The sequence below is a fragment of the Alexandromys fortis genome, unplaced genomic scaffold (genome assembly GCF_014885135.2).
Source record: "Alexandromys fortis isolate MF-2015 unplaced genomic scaffold, M_Fortis_MF-2015_v1.1 scaffold_46, whole genome shotgun sequence".
Lineage (NCBI taxonomy): Eukaryota > Metazoa > Chordata > Mammalia > Rodentia > Cricetidae > Alexandromys > Alexandromys fortis.
Genome location: NW_026067919.1, coordinates 11,113,942 through 11,136,257, shown reverse-complemented (window position 1 = coordinate 11,136,257; position 22,316 = coordinate 11,113,942). Strand labels below are relative to the sequence as shown.

The 22,316-nt window shown below is 46.0% G+C and overlaps 1 protein-coding gene across 5 annotated transcripts in view; it reads right to left on the bottom strand.

The window, feature by feature from the left end:
* The window catches only part of Wdfy4 (WDFY family member 4), a 222,821-nt gene extending 200,880 nt beyond the window's left edge, over positions 1-21,941 (bottom strand). For 2 of the 5 annotated variants that reach the window (XM_050140689.1, XM_050140693.1), the window contains exons 1-2: positions 13,325-13,676; positions 5,155-5,306 (exon numbers count right to left, since the gene is read on the bottom strand). The gene's annotated coding sequence lies outside the window, so the exon portion shown is untranslated. Of the gene's footprint in view, positions 1-5,154; positions 5,307-13,324; positions 13,678-21,811 lie in introns of those variants that run through there. The other 3 variants (XM_050140690.1, XM_050140692.1, XM_050140691.1) reach the window with 3 other exon arrangements.
* Positions 21,942-22,316: the final 375 nt, after the last annotated feature.

Below are 22,316 nucleotides of genomic sequence, written 5' to 3'. Positions count from 1 at the left end.
AAAACATTAAAACATAATCTCTGTTGAGCGAGTTGGTCAGTGGCCACCTGAGTCTGAGGGTAAGGGGGAAACGCCCCTAGGCAGGGACATAATGGAATTTTTGCGACTATGAAAATATTCGTTGTTGATCACAGAGTTAGTTACGTGAGTGCACACACTTAGCACGTGAGTTTAAAATGGGCACAGCTGTTGCTGGGATGGAGAGTGCTCCTAACATGCTCAGGCATTATCCTCATTCCAGTGGCTGACAATGCCATTAAACTGAGTGGTGCCTCGCTGCCATGTTTGTGTGTCTGCCTGAGGAGAAATCTCCCTGTGCCTTTCGGCCTTCCAGCTCCTCCGTGGTCAGCTGGCTACCCATCATCTTTGCTTATTTGTCTTTGTCTTGTTGGTTTCCTGGAGTATATTAGAGAGGACGGGCTTGGTGGCTTAGCGAATTGTAAGTATCAGGGACATGGTCCAGTCTGTATAGTGCTTGGGCTAAGGACCTGAGTTCCATCTCCAGAACCCACTAAAAAAGCCAGGCATGGGGGAGTGAGCTGGAGGAGAGGAGAGAGGGGGAAACTGAGATTGGTATGTAAAATTTTTTTTAAAAAAGTCACAGCCTAAAAAGAAAAAAAAGAAAAAAAAACAGGCATAGTGGCTTATACTTGTAATCCCCAAAAAATGGGAGGTGGACACCAGTGAACCCTGTGGATCCTTGACCAGCCTGCTTTGTAAGCTCCAGACTAATTAGAGACCCTGTCTCAGAAAAATATATATATATGATGGGGGCTGAAGAGCTGGCTCAGTAGTGAACAACACTGGCTGCTCTTAAAGGGAACCCAGTCTGGTTCACACCACCCACATGGCTGCTGATAACTTTCATCACTCTGGTTCCAAGGCCTCCAAGCGCACATGTGGTACACGTATTTACCTGGAGGCAAAACTCATACACATAAAAAATAAAAATAATTAAACCTTTTCTTGAAAAAAAAATGGAAAGATACTGAAATCTGACCTCTGACCTCCATATACATGCATATACACACATACACCCATACAAATAAACATAGATACTCACAAGAAAAAATACAAATATCTTCTAGGGATATTTTTCTCTTATAAACTGCTTCATAATTGATTTTGTTTTGTTATAATGAATTTTTTTCATTCCCCTTAACGTCTCCATGGAGACTGAATGTAGGAGGCGTGAAGGTCTTTGTGCTCACACACAGGCTCTAGGGGACACTGGAGTTAAGCACATTGGGGACCTGTTTTCCACCTGAAAGGCTGGGAGCAGATGTGCTTCTTGCCTGGCGACCTTTGCACTATCTGTGTGGCTATAAAAACTATCCTCGAACTGGAGAGATGGCTCAGCGGTTAAGAGCACTGGCTGCTCTCCCAGAGGACCCAGGTTCAACTCCCAGCACCCACATGGCAGCTCACACACCTGTCTGTAACTCCAGTTCCAAAGAATCTGACACCCTCACACTAATGCACATAAAATAAAGTCAAATAAATTATTTTTTAAAAAAACAAACAGACAAGACCTATCTTCGTGGGCTTTACAAAGAATTTCGATGTAGATCTGTATTTAGCTTATTTTGTTCCTCGGGATTTATGTATGCTTTGTCGTGCACATGGGATTGAGTTACCAACAGAATAGCTGTTATCGTCACCAGAATATTTTTCACCAAATTGCGCTGTGCTTAAATATGCCTAAAATAAACTCCTGAGGTCAGACTTCAGGAGTTTAGATGGACTGAATTCTTTTGAACTGAACTGCCTTCCAAAGGATCCTCACTCTACTGGCTGTGAAGGTTGTCAAAGCTGAAGAGTGATGACCATTAATGATTCCACACACTTAGGCCAGTTACTCACCATTACAAACAATCTTCCCATCTAAATGATGAGCCACAATGTTTTCCTATATTCCAAAGAGGAAAGAGCCAGCTCTAAAAGTCGGTACACTGTCTAGGCTCTGGATCATGTTTTTAGTGAGCTTTTTCCTACCACCACTGGGCACAAGGACATACTGTATGTTGGATAGTCCCAGTTATTTTATTAACATATATTTATTTTATAAAATAATGGATTTCTTTATGACATTTTTACACATGTGCATGGGACACTTTGGTCTCGTTCACCCTAATTACCTCCCCCTTGTCTCCAATCCTCCCAATACCATTTAGTTCTCAAATCCTGCTGATTTTACAAGTACAACAGACACAAAGCAAACACCTCCCTGTAGCTTCTGGTTGTGACTGCTACAAAGTGAGGAGCTAAGGGTGTTATTCGTTCAGCCCACTCCAGAGTCCCTCCAAGGCTGCTATTCTGAAGTCAGATTCCAGTATGTTCTTGCCTTTTGTTTCCTTGCAAGGGGCTCAGCTACTTTCTGTGGTCTTACTCCCAAGGGCACATGTCTAAGGAGCATCGGGTCTAAACACTAAGGTACTTAATAAAGTGTTATTGACTAAGTACGTGAAGGAATACGTGAGCCAATGAAGAAATCAGCCTCCATGTAAACTGTACAACACACACATACTCTCTCTCTCTCTCTCTCTCTCTCTCTCTCTCTCTCTCTCTCTTTAGAATATCACTCTAAGATTTTCATATGATTTCCCCAAACACAGAGAGACACTTTCTGTCAGTCAAACTGCCATCCCTATGAAGCTGGACCATATCCAGATGGTCCACCCAGCACATAGTCCTAAGCATGGGCTCTATCCTATGTATCAGTCACACTGTGACCACACTCACAGGCTACACCAGCCAGCCTGCTCAGTAGAGGCTATATCTGAGGACCCACACAGCACCCGATGATGGAGGAAGGTCATTGGCTAATAAAGAAACTGCCTTGGCCCATTTTGATAGGCCATCCCTTAGGTGGGTGGAGTAGGCAGAACAGAATGCTGGGAGGAAGAGGAAGTGAGCTCATATGCCTTAGCTCTGCTCTCTGGGGCAGACGCGATGAAGCAAGCCACCAGGTCAGACATGCTGAATCTTTCCCGGTAAAACTGGTGCTATACAGATTACTAAATATGGGTTAGGCAAGAGTTAGCTAAGAAGAGGCCAGAGCTAATGGGCCAGGCAGTGTTTAAAAGAATACAGTTTGTGTGTTGTTATTTCGGGGCATAAGCTAGCCAGGTGGCCAGGAGCTGGGCTGTGGGAAGAGGCCCGCAGCTCCTTCAACAACCCGACATTGGGGATATGCAGTGGAGAAACAAGGCGTCAGATTATAAAAGAATGTGTGTGCCTGACCCAATTAAAAAAAAGGGGTACTAAACTAAACAGAGAATTCTATCAAATGGACAAAAGACTCTTAAGAACATGTTCAACTTCCTTAGCTATCAGGAAAATGCAAATCAAAACAACTTAGAAAAACCATCTTATACATGTCAGAATGGCTAAAATCAAAAACGCCAATGATAGCCTTTGCTGTAGAGGATGTGGAGTAAGGGGAACACTCATCCGTTGCTGGTGGGAATGCAAACTTGTGCATCCACTTTGGAAATCAGTGTGGTGGTTTCTCAGAAAATTGTGAGTCAACCTACCTCAGGATCCAGCAATACCACTCCTGGGAATATACCCCAAAGATGCCCAATCATACTACAAAAGTATTTGTTCAACTATGTTCATAGCAGCATTATTTGTAATAGCCAGAACTTGGAAACAACCTAGATGCCCCTCAATGGAAGAATGGATAAAAAAAGTGTGGCACTTCTACACATTAGAGCACTACTCAGCGGGAAAAAAAAATGGCATCTTAAATTTTGCATGCAAATGGATGGAAGTAGAAAACACTATCCTGAGTGAGATATCCCAGACCCCAAAATATGAATATTGTATGTACTCACTCATTGGTGGATTCTAGCCATAAACAAAGGACATTGAGCCTATAGTTCATGATTCTAGAGAAGCTAAGTAATAAGGTGAACCCAAAGAAAAACATATATAGATTCTCCTAAAAATTGGAATCAGAGAAGATTGCCAGGCAAAAGTTGGGAGCATGGGGGCAGGAGGTAGAGGGAAGGGGAGAAGGAGAGAGAGAGAGGGTGGAGAAAGGGAGGGTTAGGAAGAGCTTGGGTGAGTGAGATGGTTGCAATGGAGAAAGGACGGATATGGGAACAGAGAAGGAGCTATCTTAATTAAAGGAGCCAATTTGGAGTTGGCAAGAGGCTTAGCTCTGGAGGGGTTCCCAGGAGTCCATGGGAATGACCCTAGCTAGGATCCTGGGCAGTAAAAGAGAGGGCGCCTGAACTGGCCTTGTCCTGTAATCAGACTGATGACTATCTTGAATATCATCATAGAACCTTTGTCCAGTGAAGAATGAAGACAGAGACCCACATTGGAGCACTGGACGGAGCTCCCAAGGTCCAGTTGAGGAGGGAGAATATGAGCAAGGAAGTCAGGATCACGAGAGGTTGGTTCACCCACTGAGACAGTGTGCCTGAGCTAATGGGAGCTCACCAACTCCAGCTGGACTGGGAATGAACAAGCATGGCATCAAACTGGACCCTCTGAATGTGGTTGACAATTGGGTCAGACTGAGGGGCCAATGATAATGGCACTGGGATTTGTCTCTACTGCATGTACTGGCTTTTTGGGATCCTATTCTCTTTGGATGCATACCTTCCTAAGCCTGGATGTAGCGGGGAGGGCCTTGGACTTCCCACAGGGCAGGGTGCCTTACCCTCTCTTAGGACTGGAGGGGGCTGGGGGGGAGGGTGTGGGAGGAGTGAGAGGGAAGTGGAAGGAGGGGAGGAAGTGGGAATTTTGATTGGTATTATTTTAAAAGTAATTTTAAAAAAGAATGCGTGTGCCTGACAGGTGTGGTGGTGCACACCTTTAGTCCCAGCACTCAGGAGGCAGAGGCAGGAGGACCTCTGTGAGTTAAAGGCATCCTGGTCTACAGAGCATGCTCTAGGGCAGCCAAGGCTACAACCAAAACAACAAAGAATGCAGGACTTGGGGTCTGACAAGCACCAGACATAGCCTGTCCCCTCTGGGTGGAGGAGCAGGGTTTGCTGAACTGAAACATGTGATTCACCTTCTCGGGAACACACCGAGACTTCAGAGAAACAGAAGTTTCTAACAAATACGGATCCATGGAATTAGCTTCTGACTCAGATAGGAAGCTGGGGCCACAGCCCTCAGCCTCCTGGCCCTTACCTGTGTCTGCTTCAGTTCTGTTTGTCAGGGGAAGGAAAACTAGGGCGGAGCAGGTGAGGTTGGTCGGGGTAATGACCATCAAGAAGAAACAGTTGTAATGGTCCTTTACCAGGAAGCAAGCACCATAGGGAAGTTCCAATACTGGTTCCTACCTAGAGAAAAAAGGAACCAATATGGGGTGAGGGCCACTGGAGGGGTCTCTCAGGACAGGGCCAGCACAAGACATTTACTGCACACACTAAATTAGAAGATTTTGTTTGTTTAATTTCAGTGTGTGTGTGTCTGTGCGCGCGTGCATGCATACGTGCCTGAGTATACGTGTAACAACCAAGTGTGTTCAGCAAGCACACTGTTTCGAGAGCTGCTAGAAATATTGAGCTCAGGCAGGATTTTAAAAACAAAGCATTTGCATTTCTTGGCTCTTCTCCCCAAGCTGCCATCTTGAAAAGGCTGAAACCTATGAAAACTCCCGAGATGCTGATGCTTTGCTGCTAAGGAAACATTTGAGGGCTGGGGAGATGGCTCCATCAGTAAAGTGCCTGTCACGTAAGCAGAAGGACCCAAGGTCCCATCCTAGCATCCATGCAAAGGCCAGAGCCACAGCACACGTTTGTAACCCCAGTGCTGGCGCTCACAGGGCGGGCAGCCTAGTACAACCAACCAATGAGCTCGCTGGGTGACCAGCATAGCACCAGCCAATGAACTCAGCTTTCAATAAGAGATCCAAACTCAAAACATACAGTGGAGAATAGTCAAGAAAGACACCCAGAGCCGGGCGGTGGTGGCGCATGCTTTTAATCCCAGCACTCGGAGGCAGAGGCAGGCGGATCTCTGTGAGTTTGAGGCTAGCCTGGTCTACAAGAGCTAGTTCCAGGACAGGAACCAAAAGCTACGGAGAAACCCTGTCTCAAAAAATCCAAAAAAAAAAAAAAAAAAAAAAAAAGAAGAAAGACACCCAGGGTCGACCACTGACTCCCATGCATGTGCACACGTGTGTGAGCACACCCACACTAACACACACATACACCAGAGGTGGTGGGGAGGGGTGGATCCTACTGCCATTTCTGAATTTCTATTGAGTTACAGGCAGGCAGACCTTTAGAGCTGTGTGCTGTGACTTATCAGCCTTTTACATGAAGATTCCAGAAGGTGCTTTAGGGAGAAACTAGTCTTGGACTGTAGACTCTGGCACAAGAAAGCACGGGAAACAGCCTCAAGGGTGGGCTGGGTGAAGCTAAGGGAAGCCTGGGGACGAAAACTCGATTCCACAAAACAGAAGATAAAAATCTCCTCCCTGCTTCCATGTCTGCCTCTGACTGTTTCCAGTTTCTCCGCTCCTGGAATAGGTGCTGGTCGCCCGTGTCACAGGTCTTCCCCAGAGCTAGGGATGCCTCTATCTAACTAGGAGCCCCAGAGTAGAAGAGTGACCGTCCGTGTGTGTCTGCTCTCCTTCCCATTCATCTAGTGAGTTCTCCACACTGGGCCCGTGACACGGGCTTTGCATGCGCAGTTGGATTTAATTCCCTTCCTTTCTGTAACGATGAGGACGCATGGGGGTCGTTGTGACACAAAGCGGATCCCTAGGTGTGTCAGAAACCCCTCTCCTTCACAGAGAGATATGAAATCTCATATGGTCTGAGAAGTCAGGAACATTTGCCACATTTGTGGCAGGCACTAAATCAATGGGGTAACGGGAAATCAGTTATTGATTGATGAATGACTAGCTCTGGGCCGAACAGACATCTCTAAAGTAGAATGAGCACAATATTGAGCCTGGGTACCAAGATCGGACAGTAGGGAAAGGCTGGGCTGGAGAACATGAGGAGAACTGCAGAACGGACGAGAACCTAGGAACTCCTGTAGGATGTGGTCCAGGGCCAAAGGCAGCATATGCATCCGGGGCCTGAACTGTCTGCTGGGCTCGTGTGCTGAGCTAGGAGTTTACTCTAGACCTCTCTTGCTCTGTGACAGACACTGCTGGGTTGGCCAGACATGAGCTCCTGAGTCCAGTGTGTGTTCAGTCCTAAAAACACTTCTTCCTCTTGCCCACAGCCTTCAAAAAAAAAAAAAAAAAACACCAATAACCCCCACACAGTGCCTCCCACATTCTGGACAGTGATATTTGATTAGTCCTTAGGGTCCAGCCTGAATGCAAGGTAAACTGTCCCAGTCCCACCCAAGACACCACTTCTCTCCTACATGGCTCCCTCCTCACCTGCCCACTGGGTCTGTCAGATCTTAGGCTTCTCCCAGCAAGGAGCTGGTCTGGATGGATGTCGTGTACAAGTGACCCTGAGTGTTCAAGCCAGGGCTGGAAGTAAGGATTTACTATCTTGAAGAAAGTGGGTAGCTCTGGGAAATGGGAGGACAGTCCCCAAAACTATGAACCTTTGTCAGGGGACACATGAGGAGTAGTAAAACAAATGGCCATACTAAGGAGCAGGAAAGGGGAGCAAGGCAAGGGGATCCCCAAGGGTGCTCACAAGGAGTCTGGATACTCAGCTTCTCAGGTGAAACAGGGCAAGCACCAGGCCACCACAGGACTTGACCTCTCAGATGGCCCCCATCAAACCCCTTGGTGCTTCCCCATAGCCCTGCCGTGAACAAGCATTCCCACTTCCTACCCAAGGCAAGCACCACACACGTACCTCAGGAAGACAGCAGCAGAGCCGGGCCCTGCAGTCTGCTTCACAGGTCCCAGAAGAGAGGGGTAGCTCAGGTTGTTCCCAGAAGCTCTGGAATTCCCCTAAAGACTAAGTAAGTGGGTCACCCTTGCCAGGAACCAGTTGGGTCCACAGAAACTTTTAAACACTGAGGACTTCCTTTTTCTAATCCCAGGCCATAAAGCGCTCAAGGCTAGCACACACACCTCTGTGGTTTTTGCAACAGCAACTGAACACAGGAACTCTTCATACCCTGCAGAAGGAGCTACTTTGTATCTTGCTTGGTGTGTGTACCAACTTCCACATTGCAAAAACGGCCAAGGAGTGCTTCCTCTGCCTGAGACCCTAAACCTAAGCTATGGCATATGCCATGAGCAGCTCAATGACAAGAGGTTCAGCTCCAGTCATACACCCCTGCACCATAGAAGCTGACATGTGACTTAACCTCACTGAGACTCAGGAAAGGTTGCCGCAGAAAGCCTGGTCACACATAGATGACATCTTCCAGCAGAAAGACGCGTGTTTTCTAACACAGAAAATCTACTAGCTGAGGGTCATCACTCCCATGTGTGTGGATGGGCCTTGGAAGACTGAGAATCCCAGACTCCAGAGAGGAAGCGATAGACCCAAAACCACACTGCTAACAAGCATCAGGATCAAGGGCAAACCCTCCCATTCCTTCACTCCAGGCTGGATTGACACAGTAGTCAACCATGAAAAGAATATGACAGGGACCTCCTTGGACACCCAGGCTAAACTTGTAAAGTTTTTACCAAACACTGTTGACTCCAGATAACACCATAGTCAACCAGGATCTGAGCAGGAACCCTACCCACTCCAGAGGCACCAGAACATTTAGTACAGACCCCTGTCTTGCAGCCTAAGTCAATGGACTAAACTCTACTTGCCAGGCTCTGTACTGGATTATTGGTCATAGAAAGAGAACCATCATCTAAATCCACACCTTAAACCTCAACACTCGCTGTCAGAGAAGTCAGGGAAACCGCTGAACAGATGTTGAGCAACAAGTTACCTACCCAAGGACATGGAGAGACCTGTGACCCAACCTGTGGATGGCCTGGACATCTGGAAAGGCTGTTCTGAGAGCCATGATGGGTACTGTGAGGTTGGGGTGAGCAGCTGAGGCAAGGGGACAGGCAATCCAGGCAGCGTAAGCATTTGAGGACATGCTCTGTTTCTCAAGAGAAACCAGAGTAGAGAAAGCTGAGATTGGAGAAGGTCATGCACGTGACAGGGCTGAGAATGCCTGGCTGACAGGCCCTGGTGACCTAGCTGACCTTCTCTGGGGTGATTTCAGCAAACAATAAGATGGATTTCTAACAGCAACCTTCTGCTGGCTTCTGCTGGCTTCCACTGGCTTCTCCTGGCTTCTGTAGGGTTCTCCTGTTTTCTGTGGACCCAGGCCTATTCTCTAATTGCTCACAGACTCAGGAACAAGAGTCAGGGAAAGTGATACTCAGGTACAAAGACTGGGAGGAGAACAGAGTCAACTCTGGGGAGCCCAGAGAAGGAGCTGTCTGTCAAAGATGTGGAGCTGGTAAGACAGTGGGAGATAGAAGAAGCTCTGCAGAATCAGGGGCAGAAGTAAGCCACATGGAAGTGTGTCAGGGAAATTGAAGGTGTGTGGGTGGTTTGAATTCGAATGGCCCCCATAGGCTTACATGTCTGAAGGGTTTCTCTGTTGGTGGAACTGTTTGGGAAGGATTATGAACTATGGTCTTGTTGGAGGAGGCATGCCCCTGCAAGTAGGCTTTGAGATCTCAAAAGCCCACTCGATTCCCAGTTCTCTCTCTCTCTCTCTCTCTCTCTCTCTCTCTCTCTCTCTCTCTCTCTCGTGTGTGTGTGTGTGTGTGTGTGTGTGTGTGTGTGTGTGTGTCTACCCTCTGTCTTTCCCTGGCACTCTCAGCTACTGCTTCAGTGCCCTGCCTGCCTGCCTGCTGCCACACTCCCCTCCATGATCATCATGGACCACTCACCCTCTAAAACTTTAAGGAAGCCTCCAGTCAAATGTTTTCTTTTATACATTGCCTGGGTCGTGGTGTCTCTTCGCAGCACTAGAACAGTACCTAAGACAGCACAGGAGAGGCTGAGCTGAAGTATGTCTGCTTCTGTGCAACTGGAAGGGTGTAGGGTAGGTGTGAGGCAGAAAGCAGGGACAGGTCACACAGGTCTCCAGACTCAGCTCCCCCCACCTCGTTTGTCACCTTTATACCTCTGATGTCACTGGCTCAGATTAGGAAGATCTGTGACCTTCCTGGATAGCTTGGATGGTTGCGCAACCATTCTGTTTAGCTAATTCAATAGCTCGTATAACTTTCTCAGAATATAGGAAAAAAAGATTCAGTTGTAAAGCATGTCTGGAAGTTCACATGCTTGACGTTTTTAAGAATTCAGTATCTCTCGGGGCTGGAGAGATATCAGCAGTTAAGAGCATTGACTGCTCTTCCAGAATACCTGGGTTCGATGCCCAACATCCAAATGCCAGCCCAAAACTGTTTATAACTTCAGTTCCAAGGGATCTGACACCTTCACACAGGCAAGCATGCAGAAAAAAAAACCACCAATGAACAAATAATAAAAATAAGTAAATCTTTAAAAAAAAAAAAAAAGAATGAGTACCTCTCAATTCTCAGAGATCATGAAACCCTTTAAAATGAGGGCCAAACCACCTTGGAGATTATCAAACACGTCACAAAACAAGAGCCGAGCCCTCAGTCGCTGGGAGTTCTGGTTCCCATGCTGTAAGAAAATTCCTCTCTTCTGCACCAGGGGACTCTGGGCCTGAGAACACTGCTTTTTGAAAAGCTCCACTCTCTCACTATGGAGAAACAGACCCTTCCTGATGCACCTTTTACCCAAGATGCTTCTCTCTCCATTTAAGGTAGGAGTCAACCTCAGGTGGAGTCTCCCTACCTCTGCAACTCAGGTTCCTACCACAACAGCTTGAATAGATGTTCTCTAAGGAGCTGTTTGCCTACGCAGGTCTGCTTCGCTAGGAAGACCAATGCTGTTCACAGACTATAACCCTCTCCTCTGAGAGCTGAACGCTTCTTTAACCAGAATGAGCTCCCCAGGACATGTTAATGTGCCAGGGTTATTTCTTAAGGCAGACCCAATCATTCTATGTGTCCTGGAGGGGCAAGAGTGAAACCCACGAGAAACGGGAAGTGCCAAGAGAACCAATAACGCTACTCAAGCCGGGTGCCTGGTTTCTCTGGGGCAACTCCAGGGAGTGGGGGTAGATGCTACATTGCCCATCCCTGTTTCACAGCCCTTCGTCCACCTTACCATGGCAAGCCTGGCTGCCTACAGCCTTCCACTCCACCCTACACTGTCAGACTTAGACATGTGGATCCATAACGCTACTGCTCCTTCTCTCGAATATCTACACGGCTCCCATATTCTCCAGGAACAGAGCCAAGCTCCAAGCCTAAAGCAATATTGACCCATTGTCTTCCTTGTCTAGTTTCCCACTGCGTCCCCAATGGGATCTGGCCAAGGTGACTGTTCACGTCCTTCCATCTTGACCCTCTGCCTTTACTCAGCCTCTGCAAAGCAGAGACTGCACACACCAAATCACACAGCCTTCCAGACTATTCTTAGCAGTCTCCTAGACACCTCCCCAGCCCCCAGTTCCTCAAGTGTGGGGTCCCCTCACTGCCTGCAATACCAGGGGCTCTCTCAATTTCTTCCCCACTTCTCATGACTCATGAACAGAATTCTTTCTAGGGCTCACATTTCCTCAAATAGGCTTCTATCAATTATGAAATGTCACAATGATTTCATTAACACGTTTTGGGGATGAGTCATATTAAGCCAATCAAAAATCAATCTGTTCAGGGATGTTAATCATGTGAGCAAAGACGTATTCTTTTGCTAGAAAAGGCCTGTTTGGGGCACGCAATTGGGATAACCTTCTTGCCAGAAGCAGAGGCACTATCATTCTGAAGGGCATAGATCTCCCTTCCCCTCTGCCAAGCACTGCCTGGACACTCAGCTAAAGTAACTGTCACAGCCCACTGGCCTATGAAAGGAGCAGCCCTGCATTCTGGTGGCAGGGGAGTGGCTCTGAAGTCCCTACTCCACCCACTACCCTTGATTGAAGGACATCTTCCATCTGAAGATGGAGGAGCTCCTCATCATTGCTACCCAGGCCCAGGCGCGGCCCTTCCCACTTTCTTCAGGGATGCGGCTCAGGCACAGATCACACACACACACACCTTCATCCCCCACTCCCACCCCCTTCCTGAGAGGAAGCCAGTGCTCATTCAGGCCTCGCTCCCGAAGCATCCCTGGCTGGAGCTGCCAAAGGCTGTCTTTCCTTTTTAAAAAGGCAAGTAAGACACAGGGGACAGAGCAGCAAAACCTTTGACCCTACCTTGGTCATATCGGCCTCACCTCACCTGCTGCATTGGGGCCTCACTCCTAGATTCTATTTACAGTTCCAGGGAGCCAGGGGCAGAGATGTCGGCTCTCTGTGACGCTATGACACTAGCAGCCATTTCAGTCAGCCTCCAGGATGGTTTTCTCTCTCTCTCTCTTTTTTTCCCATTTATTGTTTACTGAATATCTAAATTTCTTTGCAGATATATTTTAATATATTTTATTAATTCTCTGAGAATTTCATACAATGTACTTTTATTATGTTCACACCCCATCTCACTGCTATTCCCTGTCCTTTTATGTTTTCATAACTCTTTCAGTCCAGTTTATGTCGCCCTTATACTCCTGGGTGTGGGACCGCCCACTGGAGAGTGACACGTTTACCAGGAGCCATGCCCTTGAAGAAACCTGACCCTACCTCCTCCTGGAACCATCAGCCGTCCACAGATACTCGGGTCAGAGCTTGGAGACATCTCACCCACACGCACATGCACACACATGCACATGCACACACACGCAAATGCACGCACACACACACCATACTAAAATGTTGACTGGCTCCATCTTGTGCAGGCACCTACACAGCTGCCAAGCGCTCATAAGTGCAGCTGTCCTGTTGTTTCCAGAAAACACTGTTCCGCTCTGGTCCTCCCAGATCTCTGACTTATGATCGTTCTACCGTGATCCCTGAGCCTCGCAGCAGAGGGTGTGTGTGATTCATTTCTAACTGAGCCCTTGGACCAGGTGTGAGTTTCTGCCTTAACCACAATCCGCAGCACAAAGAACTTTCTCTAATGAGATCTTAACATTTATATAGAAGCATAAAAGGCCTCAAATACCCCCAAACAATCCTGAGCAATAAAAGCACTGCTGGACAAACCCCTGTTATCAAGTTCTTCTACAAAACAATGGTAACATCATAAAAACAAACTCAAAGATCCATGGGATGGAATAGAGGATCCGTACATAGCTCTGTGTAACTACAGATACCGGGAGCTGGCAAAGATGCCAAAAACATGCATGGAAGAAAAGACAGCATCTTCAACAAATGGTGCTGGGAAACCTGGAATTCAACCAGCAGAAAAATGAAACCAGATCCTTACCTCTCACCCTGCGCAATTCCAAATGAATCAGAGGTCTCAGTGTGAGACCCGAACCTCTAACACTTCTAGAAGAAAGAGCAGAGAGTGCATTTCAGGATAGAAATTCATGGGAGGACTCTGGATAGGATCCCAACTGCCCAGGAAATGAGACCAGCAATCAGCAAGTGGGACTATAAGGGGTTAAAAGGCTTCTCTGCTAAAACAGTTAACTGCCTGAAGAGGCAGCCTACAGAGTGTGAGAAAAGCTTTGTCAGATATATACCTGACAATGGATTAGTGTCTAGAATGCACAGGAACAAAAATAGGTAGGTAGGTAGGTAGGTAGATAGATAGATAGATAGATAGATAGATGGATGGATGGATGGATGGATGGATGGATGGATGGACAGACAGACAACTAAACAGTGGGCTATGGAACTGAACAAAGGATCCTTGGACAAAATAGCAGTGGCTAAGGAATATTTGTAAATGTTTGTCTTTCTTAACAATCCAGCATGGAAACATAAATTAAAACTACTCTGAGCTTCATCTGACCCAGAATGGCTATTTTAAGAAAGCAAAACCCAACAAGTGCTGGTGGAGGTGTGGGGGGAGGGAAAGGCGTTTTCACTGTTGATGGGGATGCAAATTTCTGCGACCATCGTGAAAATCGGTGTGGAAGTTCCCCAAAAACGAGAATAGATCTACCACGTGACCCAGCTGTACAACTCCCGGGCAGATACACAAGACTGCTTCCTGCCACAGAGACACGGGCTCATCCATGTCCGTCACTGCACTGTACACAGTAGCAAGGGCGGGGACACAGCCTAGAAGCCCACCAGCTGAAGAGTGGATGCCGAAAATGCTGTGCCTATGCACGAGAAAATTTGCTTTAGATGTAATGAAAAACAAAATTCTGAAATCCACAGGTTAACAGTTGAGCTGGAAAACATTACCCTAAGCGAAGTCACCCAGACCCAGAAAGACAAACATCATATGATTTCGCTCCCATGTGGACCTCAGGGGCAGGTCCTTCGATTTGTGCATTTGATTTGAAGCATTCGAGGAACCCAGGGAACCAGAAAGGGACCATGGGTGGTGGAGAGAGGACCACAGCAGAGCCCGGCAGATGCGGGAGGGAAGATGGGTAGTGAATGTTGTGTGAGGTGTTTTACTCTTTTGACTTTTGAGGGCACAGCTCCACACAAATCACACACAGAGGCCTTATTCTTATTTATGATTTCCTGGCCTTAGCTTGCCTTGTTTCTTGCCAGCTTTTCTTAACTTAAATTAACTTGATTGCCTTTTGCCTCTGGGCTTTTACCTTTCTCTATTTCTGGAGACCTGTCTTTGCTTCTTTCTCCCTGGCTGGGCAGCTGAGTGGCTGGCCTCCTCTCATTGTTCTCTTGCTCCTCCCTTCCTCCGTTTTCCTACTTATGATCTCTGCCTGCCAGTCCCGCCTATCCTTGCTCCTGCCTTGCTATTGGTCGTTCAACTCTTTATTAGACCATCAGGTGTTTTAGACAAGCACAGTAACACAGCGTTAAACAAATGCAGCATAAACAAAAGTCACACCCCTGAAAATAATATTTCCCAACAGAAGAGGGGGGTTTAAGTGGAGGGAGGGATGGGAGAGGAGGGTGGAAGATGGGGTAAGAAGGAATAACTAGCATTAAGGATGTTTTATATATTTTAAAGCTGATATTAGAGTATTATTTGGACAATTTTTTATTTTAAAAAAATAGTCAATGTGTATTTAGAAAGTTTTCTAGTTGTGTTGAATAGGAAACATGACAAAATGTATTTTGTATGCTCTATTCCCATCCAAGCATGCTGTATAATTGATGGGTAAGTTGACTGGATTATGTAACCACCCACATTCTATCATAAACGTACGGTATGTTGACATTTTTCTTATGTTATCAGCCTGAATCGCCCTCTTTCTTGACCTGAGTTGCCTCCACCACAGCCCAGTGTCAGTCACCACCACTTTGATAAGGGCTGCTGGCAGAGGACGTTTGCTGGCTTGACTTTGCTTCCTTCACATCATGTGAGACTGTGAATTTTTAAGGGATGGTTTAGTTAATCATTTGGTCTTAGTGAAGAGAAGCATCACAGTTCTGCCACGCGGTGATGGTCATCTGGAGTCCTAGTCCTTCAACGCCTTTGTGTTTGTGTTGTCCAATACCTAGGACATGGTATGACCAGGATCAATCCCAGCTCACTCGCCGTCTACAAGCCTCTGTAGAATGGGGTGACACTAGTCTCACCCTGGGGTGTAGATGACCTCTGCTTGGTCGCTGTGGGCTCTACTATGGAGTATGCTAACTATTCTCGTTAGCATCAATACGCCCTTCTTAGAACTAGGTGGGCTAGCAGCCCTTCACTTCTCTGGCTTCTCATACTTCTTGAATCATGTTCCTTATGGAAATCACAGAACAAGAATTCCCCTGCCTCTGACAGACACTATGCAATACAAACATCAATACAAACATAAAGCCTGCCATGAGCTCAAGCTATGTATATAGCCATAAAAGAAAACTAAAAGTAAATAGATTAAATCCATTTGAAAATAAATATGTTTCCCAGTAGGCTCCCTACATCCTCAGGTTCTATACTTGAAACACAAAATATTACGGGAAAATTTGCATCTGCAAATAGGAGCATATAGACTTCCTTGTCATCGATCTCTATCAATGCAGTACAACTGCTTACATCTCATTTGCATTGCATTAGATAAGTTAAGCATTTTTAAATCATTTAAAGTATAAGGGAGGTGTGAATAGGTTGTATGCAAATATTATGGCATCTTATGTCAATGATTTAAACGTCCTTGGATTTTGGTGTGAGCCGTGGCTCCTAGGACCTTGGAGATTCTTGGTTCTAGGAGTCTCACGTACAAAATAGTTCCATTTTATTAGTTACAAATATTTTAAGTGTTAGTGAAACACTTCAGATTTTAATATTTATTCATAATATCCTTGAACTTTGGTATGCTTTTCAAATTTCCAGTGCATCTCAATTTGGACTGCCCAAGTTTCAAAGGCTTAAGAATATTGTCTGGAAACATTCCGTCTGGACATTTGTGGTTTGAAACACTTTCAGGGAGATAGCAAATGCAAAGACCTCATTATAAATGCAATGAGAGATGGTCCCACCATGATGTAGAGTGAATCTGGTGGCGTCTTCTTCCCTCCGCAGTTGGCCAAACTGCCTTGTTCACTTAATGCAAACAAGGACTGGGGGAGGGGTGGTACCAACACTTGGTTTTCAGGTTCCTGTCTATCTCTACCTTCATGTCCCTGAACCACACCACCTCCCAAATCTGGCCCAGCTCTGTGCATAGCAACCCAGGAGTCCTGACATTCTGGGTTTGTCATCCCTTTGACTTTTCTAGAATGTGTTCAAACCCCAGTCTCAAAACATGGTTTAAAGTCTAACCAACCTCCACTATCTCTGACCCTGTCTGTATCTTTGTGGCAAGCCACTATCACCCCATCTCCATGATGGCACAAGTTCCAAAGCCTTGCTCTTTCTTCTTCTGCTTTATAATTAACTAATTTTTTTCATTTATTTTACATCCTAACCACAGTTTCCTCTCCCTCCTCTCCTCCCATCCCCAACACACACCATCTATTCCTCTTTGTTTTTGTTCAGATGGGCAGGTCACCCATGGGTATCAACAAAGCGGGGCATATCAAGTCGAGGTAGGCCTAAGCTCTTAAACTCCTCTCTTGCTCTTTCTTCTGCTTCCCACAGCCTCTTCTCCAGATAAGAACCCAAACAACCCCACTGTAACAAAGGCTCATCAACAACAATACAAAACTTCCTGTTTAACAAACCTTAAAATGATATAAAATAAAAACCACTTAGGAGTCAATCTGAACAAAATGTATGCTGCTTTTAAGAGATAAAGCATCAAATTTTACTGGAATATTTCCAAATACCTTCTTAAATAGGGAGACAAACCACGTTCATGAGCTGCATGAGTTATCTTCATAAAGAAAAGACGTCTCCCTGAATTCTGTTTTCATTCAAACATGAGCATTGCTTTTCTGTTGAGATCAATAAGCTAATTCTGAAATCTACATGGAAGAGCAAAGTACAGAAGAAGAAGAAGAAGAAGAAGAAGAAGAAGAAGAAGAAGAAGAAGAAGAAGAAGAAGAAGAAGAAGAAGAAGAAGAAGAAGAAGAAGAAAGAAAANAGAAGAAGAAGAAGAAGAAGAAGAAGAAGAAGAAGAAGAAGAAGAAGAAGAAGAAGAAGAAGAAGAAGAAGAAGAAGAAGAAGAAGAAAGAAAATAGCAAGATTCTTTTCAGACATGAAGATTCATAATAAAGCCCAGTAAACAATATTGCTTGGTGTTGGCAATAGTAGTCAGACAATAGTGTTGGGAATGGCAGCTAAAACAGTGTGGATGGTGACCTAACTTACTGCAGGGCTGTTACATAGTGGTGGCCTTCATAATAAATGCAACTGAGACCCCTGACTATCCATGTGAGAAAACCAATGAGCATGCATAAATGATCTGAAAGTAGATGTGAGAGAATCTGGGTCAAAGAAGAAAATTGTAAGAAAATGGGATGATCTCAGGTTGTGGATGCGGGGAATGTCATGATGGACTTGAAAGAATGCATCCTTAACACGCCATGAAAAGGAGAAAAGGGCGCAGGCATGACACTGAGTAGAGGCGCATCTAGAATTTTAAATAAAGATAAAACCCAGCTAAACTGCTGTTGTTTTCTTAAACCAACATGACTTCTAACTGCATCCTAAATACTTCTGTGTGCACGTACAGATACGTGCAGCTCTCACCCCTCATGAAGGGAGCTCCTTTTTTGCAGCAGAAAGCATTACAGAAAGCCACCCCTGCTCACAATGGAGAGAATAAGGAATTGGTGTGGATGCCCCACACCAATGCATGCATCAATAATGCAACCCCTACACTAAAGGCTCAGGGAATGTCATGGAAGGGGGTGGGAAGATTGTAAAAGGCAGAGGCCAGGATGCCTGTGCTGAATATGTCTCCCAGGCATGACAGGGGAAACACGCACATGAATTTCAGCAAAGCAGTTACCTGGACAAGACCAGCAAAATGGCAACACCAGCTGACATGCCAAGATAGACGGAGAAAACTCCACGGGGTTCCAACTCTACAAGAAGAGTTGCAGCGGTCAAAGGCTCTGAGAGAGAGAACAGTTTTCCCCATGGATGAGCTCACTCCTAGGGTGTCAAATCTCAAGTCTCAGTCCAGGACACATGCACATATGAGCAGCGTTAAATGAACTAATCAGGTTACATATACATGTGTGCATATTTATACACATATATACCTGTATGTATATGTAGCAATAATAAAGAGTCCATAGATTTGGGGAAGGGAGACACAGAAGGCATTTGATGGGAAGGTGGGAATGATAGAAACATGGCATTCACATACAAAAATCTCAGAAGACAAAGTTGAAGAACAAGAACAACAACAACAAAAAACATTTTAACTCCTACTTCACAATGAGTAGGGGAAAACTGATTTCCAACTGGATAAAAGGCTAAAGTACTTTGTAAAAAATATTGCTGCTGTCAAGTGTTGGCAGGAATGTGGAGCAGAGCAGCTCTCTCTGCTGCATTGCTGGTGGGGAGGTAAAATGGTCCACACCGTGCATCTGTAGGCTCCACTTCTATGGATTCAGCCATACATGGGGCAGGAGGAGGGTAATATATAGGTAACATGAAAATCCTGTACCAATTTTCAGAATGGTCTTGAACATGTACATATCTACATGTGAGGGGAACCATGGAAATGATCTTCAGAGTACACACCAAGACTGAAGGTAAGTTTACCTGTGGCCCATTCCATTTCTAGAATCTACAAGTTGGAGCAATTCTTACATATAACCTAGTACATTTTGCTTGTAACAGTTAAAAAAAAAACAGAAATAGGTCACGTGCCTGTGAGCAGACTCTCAAAGAACAAAGTTCTTGGGATAGAATGCTACACAGAACTAGATATTAACAAATTAAAGGGATATGCAGTAATACAAACAAATTTCAAAAACAGCTTCGAGACAAGCAAGTCTTCAAAATACTTAACTCAGGCTGGAAAGATGGATGGTTCATAGGGTAGAAGTGCTTGCTGTGTAAACATGTTGACCCGAGTTCAATTTCCTAGTTCCCACAGAAAGGCTGGCACAGCAGTAGAGATCTGTAGCCCTGTATCTGGAAGACAGAGATAGGCAGATCTCCTGGGCTTGCTGGTCAACCAGTCTACTCAAAAGGGCATCTCTGGGTTCAGAGACCTTGTTTTAATGATTGATATGGAAAGCAATAGAGAAAAACACATGATGTCAAAGTCTTCCCATCATATGTACATGCTCAGGGAAGTGCACCTGCACACACGTGCACACACACTATATATATATATATATATATATATATATATATAGCAGAGAGCATTACAGAAAGCCACCTCTGCTCACAATGTGAGCTCTCCATTGTGAATATATATTTCAGGCTAATGAAGTTCAAGAATGTTTAAAACAAAACCACATACTGTCTTTGTTCCTTTTCTGCTGCTCTGATAAAACACCATGACCAAGGAGACTCATAAAAGAAAGCAGCTAATTTGGGGGTTCCAGTTCCAGAGGGTTAGAGTCCATGATGGCAGAGCAAAGGAATGGCGGCAGGAATAGTGGAGAGCTTAGGATGCATCTTAAGATGTGACCAGGAAGCAGAGAGAGCACACACACACACACACACACACCAGAAACAGGGTGAGACTTTCGAAACCTCAAAACCCACCCCCAGTGACTCACCTCCTCCAACAAGGTCACACCTCCTAACCCTTCCCAAACCATTCCACCAACTGGGACCAAGTATTAAAATATATGAGCCTACGGAGGGCCTTCTCATTCAAACACCACACATTATTAAACAATACAGAGATTGTGGGAAACCAGAAATAAAAGCCAGGGGACAGTGGGACAGTCACGCCCATCCTGGGACAGCAGCTTCCTCTGAAGGAAAAGGATGAATGCACAAAGGGCCTCAAAGAAGTGGTGGCCTTTAAATACAGAACTCAGGGGTCAGCACATGGGGTCAGGTATTCTTAACCCTCTGGCCTCTAGACTTTGTCTAAGCTGTCCCTCCACCTACTCAATATTGAAAATGCTCCCGGGGGTGGGGAATGGCTCAGCTGTCAGGAGCACTGGCTGCTCCTCTAGAGGACTAGGATCCGGTCCCTAGCACTGGCATGGTAGCACACAACCATCTGTAACTCAGGTCCCAAAAGATCTAACACTCTCTTCTGGCTTCTGTGTGTACTGCATGCAGGTGCCACACAGACATGCATACAGTCTGCACAAAATAATAAAATATTTTTAAAAAAAAAAGAAAGAGAGAGAGAAAGAAAGAAAGAAAGAAAGAAAGAAAGAAAGAAAGAAAGAAAGAAAGAAAGAAAGAAAGAAAGAAAGAAAATTCTTCCAGGCCCATAGAAGTTCATACCAGACATCCAGGATGGACAGACAGGAAGATTTTCCCACACTTGAGCCCTGCACCTCACTCCAAGCTGGGTCCAAAGGCTTCTAAGAGCAATTCTCAGAAACCACAGTGCAGGTCCGGGCTCCTCCAGTCTCCTTTCGGCAGACGAGAGCCCTACCTGTCCTTCCTGCACACTCACCTCCAACCTACTTCACATCACTGCACAGAGTACCACAGGCCTCTGTCTGTGAATTGTCCCTTTGCCAGCTTTGAGTGTTCATTGAACAATTAAATGGATGGAGACACATAGACAATTATACTGACATGCAAATATTCCCTGGAAAGGTAGTACGCAATGCCTTAGTTATCACTTCAGAGAGACTGGGACAAAGGTTCGAGAAGGCTGGATTTTGAAGAAGGGGAATCAGTCCTCAATCAGAGAACTGTTCCTGTTTCTGCAGAAAAGTTGACATTCAAAGGTTGGGTGTGACAATTCAGGTGAGGAAATGAGGCCTAAAGGGACTTCTACTTACCAGATCCTGGGGGAGGCGAGGGTAGAGCCAGCTAAGGGCAGGACCAGGTCTGCCCAGCTGTCCTGAAGGCCAGCGTGGATGGTCACAGGGACAAAGAGGGGGAATGTCGCAGGCAGTGCCCCTCTCTACGCCTTGACACCTGGCACATAGGCCAGACCTAGTTTCCCCAGCTGTGGCAGACGCCCACTCCCCTAGAAGAGCCCAAAGAGGAGACTTAACCTGTGCCCAGAGAATAAGGAATGAGCAGCTGCCTGGTCAGCTTGGCAAAGCCCACAAGTGACAAAACCAGGGACACAGTCACTGAGTAGCGCTAATCACAACAGCTTCCCTCACCGCCCACTTCCTGCCAGTCACCTCTCTTCTCTACCACCCCAAACTCAGACTAGGTACCCGGGTCACCCATGTGCCCCACAGTTGGCTTTGCAGGAGGCAGTGAGGTACCCACCACAACACACAGCCCCCAACAGGCTGGCCTATCCTGTCCAAGAGCAGGAAGTCCTACCTGGATGGGCGGCATTCAAAGTCTGCTGACGTCACATGGTGTGGGTCCTTCCATCCCCAGCCTCCAATGGCTCAGCTCAGGGGAAGGGAAGACCTGGCCTCACACAGCAGCCATCAACAGTGTTTCATTATGAATCACTGGGACTGAGTTAGTTTCTCTTCATTTCCTGGAGAAAGCAGAAGTGGGAAGTCTGCAGATGCCTGCCCTGCTCGTCCAGCCAATGACAGAGCTGCTTCGTTGATGACTGGCAGGGCAACTTGGGTTTCACAAAAAGGTCCTGTGGGACTGTGTGCTCAGTGGTCAAGCAGCGCCAGGTGGGACTGAAGACCAAAGGGGAAAGGAGAGCTGACTGCTACATCTGGATTCTACCTGTGCCAAGCTGGCTTAGGTCCACGTGGCTCCCAGTCCTAACCCTCACCTGCCTGAGACTCAATTTCAAATCCCTAGGAACTGAAGTTGAATAGTTTCCCTTCTCCAAACGGTTACAGTATGGGAGCAGACATGT